The sequence below is a fragment of the Ursus maritimus genome, unplaced genomic scaffold, assembly GCF_017311325.1.
Source record: "Ursus maritimus isolate PB19 unplaced genomic scaffold, ASM1731132v1 scaffold_34, whole genome shotgun sequence".
Taxonomy (NCBI): Eukaryota; Metazoa; Chordata; class Mammalia; order Carnivora; family Ursidae; genus Ursus; species Ursus maritimus.
This window is the reverse complement of record NW_024426008.1, coordinates 2923865-2927902: the sequence shown is the minus strand read 5'-3', so window position 1 is coordinate 2927902 and position 4038 is coordinate 2923865.

Here is a 4038-nt window from a genome sequence, read left to right as displayed (position 1 = left end):
TGCTGCTTTCGACATTAACGTCCCCGAAGACCAGAGGGATTTCATTTCATGGGAATGTGTGTGGAAACTGAATTTTGGTTATTGATTGGCAAGAATAAAAACACAGCACTTTGCACCCACACAGAAAACAACAGCAAAGTTGGCTTCCCTTAAATGAAAATATTTCCTTGGCTTCCTCTTAGCTACATATTTTTAGCAAAACTTAAACATACCCTGCAAATCGTGCCTTCATTTCTTGGGTAGGGAATAGACTCATTTCAATCGAACTTCAAAGGAGCAGCCAGAAGACTTTTCTTTCCTAGCCCACTTTGAAACCCTCCCACACTATTTTATCCTTTTCCCTCTGTGAGTTATTTTTTCCCCCTCGTCAGAACGTAGAGTATGTGAGAAATCTGTACTGTTCTATTTTTGCTGAGGAATGAGTTTTGAGCTCAGAAATTGTTAGCTGTTCGATTGTATTTCTTTCTCTAGACCTTTATACCAGAGTCAATGCCCAGTCTCTCCTCTTCCTGTGATTGTAACAATAACATGAGAGAGAGAATACAAGTTGAGCTATTGTCTAAGACGACATGATGCCCTGTAATTGTAAATATTATTTTTCACTTTAATTATATCTCTATAATAGCAATCATCCAAGCCCACATAATTTTATGTGGCGATCATGACATCACTGATCAAATAATAAAAATAAACGCTACATTTACTCAGCCTGACTAGGGGCCATCCGTACCTTTAAGACTCCCATTAACTCTGTTAGATGCTAATAGTTGTCCCTGTTTGTCCTTTGTCGAAGGAGAAATCTGAGGTACAGAGGACTCCCCTATCCTGCCCATGTTTACACAACGATGGGGCTGAGATTCAAAACTGCAGAGACCATCTGTGGTCATAACGATGTGAACAATTCCCACTAAAAATGAGAAGGTTTTATTTTTTGGTTTTACTCTTCCTTCCTGGGAGTTCAAACAACATTCTACAGAGGCAGAACAAATAAACGCAAATATTCTAAAGGGAGATACTGCCATCAAGCAGGTGGCCTCGTCCGTCATTCAGGGGAGCTGCCAGCCAAAAGGACGCAGTGAATCTACCCCTAAAAAAATGATGTAATGAGGTACAGACTGAAGGGATCTTTTACCCAAACCTCCAGACCTTATGGACCCAAACAGATATTTCTCGAATGTAGCAAACTTGATGAGAAAACGTAGAAACAGAGCCTGACACCTGCCGTAGTCCGTTCAGCCTGCTCGAACAAAATACTAAGACTGGGGGGCTTATAAGCAACAGGAATTTATTTTTCCTGGTTCAGGAGGCTGGAAGTCCAAGGTCAGGGTGCCAGCGTGGTGGGGTGCCTGTGAGAAACCTCTGGCGGGTCTCAGAGTGCCGACTTCTCACTGTGTCCTCACGTGGCAGAACAGAGGAGCTTTCTCGAACCTTGTATAAGGGCACGGATCCCACTCACGGCCCCGGCTCCTCCCAGTACCACCACACCAGGCTTTAGGGTTCAACATATGAATCTGGAGAGGGGACACGAATTTGGGTCCCTAGCAGCACCCCACTGCACTCCCTCTTTTTACCAAAGCAACAGCAGAAGCCTCAGGGGGGAGTGGCTTACCCAGATTCACCGCTCTTTTTGCTAAAACTAGAACCATTTATCCAGGTAACCAATGTCTCTCTGTCCCTCGCAGCTCAAGTATAACCCAGAAACAAGAGCAGCAATGCAGCAGACGTCCACTTTCTTTTTTTTTTTTAAAGATTTATTTATATTTGACAGAGATAGAGACAGCCAGCGAGAGAGGGAACACAAGCAGGGGGAGTGGGAGAAGAAGAAGCAGGCTCCCAGCAGAGGAGCCTGATGTGGGACTCGATCCCAGAACGCCGGGATCATGCCCTGAGCCGAAGGCAGACGCTTAACCGCTGTGCCACCCAGGCGCCCCAGACGTCCACTTTCTACGCGGCTTTAGAGCAGGGGTAACTCAGGACCTCCACATCTTTGTTCACTGGAACGTCTATACAAGACGCTCTTAAATTCTTCAAGATCTCACGGTGCTTTTTGGATCATTACAGGAAAGATAAAATTGTGGTCAGTGCCGTTTTGCTGTTATGCAATCTATTTTATTCTGTCTCTCCATATGGCATTTTATTTTGTATCTCCTAAGCTCCGGAATATACTTTATTAACCAGAGCAGGCGGGCTGAGCAGAAGCGGTTTAAAGTCGACAGAGCCGGGTTGTCTTGTCGCTCCAGAAAAGTCAGAGGGTTCTAAGCACAACTGGAAGAAAACTGGGGCAAAATAACAGAGAGGAAATAACTGTAATACAGCATCAAGGTCTCTCCGGCAGAGGAAATATTATCATTTGTGCTTTCGTGCGGGCGGGGGAGAGGGGGGAAGCTTCTCTGAGCTTTCACATGAAACCTCAGTAAACTTACCTTCTTCCACAAAAGTCAAGCTGTGAAACCGAGTCCCATGTTGGGAAATACTCAGAAAGAAGGTGCCCAGAGTCTTGCCGGAGAATCCAGGTGGCTTGGAAGGCATGGGGCCAGAGAAGTGAAGGTGGTCCTTAACAGAAGTCACGGAGGCCCCCGGGTATACGGTGTGGGGCAGGTGGCATTCCCCCGGACCCTGAGCTGAAGGGCTTGGCCTGCAGGAGCTCAGTGAGTGGTGCTCTTGAGATCAACATCTGAGGAAGAGAGGGGCAGCAGATAGGATTGGCAGGGGGAGAAGATGAGCGGAGGCCATAGACAACCCCACCGGGACATCTGAAACTGCGGTGACACGTTTAGGGTTGTCCCAAGTTCCTGCAAATGAAATGGGCCTTCATAGCCCACCTGCAGTGGTCCCTGAATGCAGGCTACCCCAGCTAAGGCCAGGAGGCTCTCTGTAGCCGAGGAAAGTCCCCCAGTGGGCTGACAGCTAAAGGTTTTCTGCCAGGAGCACATCCAGCGGCTGGGAAGGGCAGTCCTTCAGTCCTGGAAGGGAGCCACTGAGGGGTGCATCACAGCACCATCCCAGGGTTATCAACATGCTCCTTGCCTGGGAGCAGGCCTTTACAGGAGGAGGAAAGGGCATCAGGGCTGCTGTCCCAACACCTTCCATCTCAAGAGAAGCGATGGGGGTGGGGTGCAGGGTGCCTGAGCCCTGGAAAATGAATCCGGGCTTTACAACAGAGCGCACACTAGACTCGGGCCGGTGACGGAGCCAACTGGGGGCTACGTGAGTGCTAGAGGTGTGGCATGGGTCCCCAGCCCTGCTGTCTTCTCTCCTAGGCCAGCTTGGTAATAAGGAAACCCACGGAAGTCCCTAGGAGCCTGGCAGGACTATCTGGGCCACAGACTCACAGTTTGGGGGGGTGCAGCTAAATCCAGGGGTGCAAGGTGATTTCTGACACATTGGGTGTGGAGTGCGGTGAGCCTGGTGGGGTGGGGGTGTGAGTGGGGATGGGAGGGGTGTACATCAGTCTCCCAGCTTTAAGGAGATCAGGAAGGCAGGAGAAATCTGGGGGGGAGGGGTGGAAAAATAATTAATTGATAATACTTGACATAATCAGGGTATTTTGTATCTTACAAAATTCTATGTGTGAGAGAGACCCCATTTTGCTAGTTAGTTCCGCCCCTAAGATGTTTATACAAAAAACCACAGTGAACGAATGTGATAAATGCTTGTATCAAAGCCGATCAGAATGCACCCTCGCCCCTCACTGCCTCTCTCAGGCCTCCAGAGGTATGAGCAACACCCCGGAGCATGTGGTTCTCGTGGTGGCTGAGACACCGTCGATCTCCTTGGCCAAGTGACCCTTCTTGTCCAGGAAATCGCCTCTAGTCGACTTTCTTCTCTTCATCCCTCTTTCCTTCACAATGTTAAATGGCATCACCACTCTTTGGAGACTCACCCAAACTGTGAAGATGACAAGGTCATGTCACCATTAACCCCACTGGCCACAGCACCGTCAGGCACTCACGACAACCCTCTGATGTCTCCCTTCATGTCCAGGCTACAGGACTGAAATAAGCATTTTGTGGGAGAAAACACAAGATAGGGAAAGAT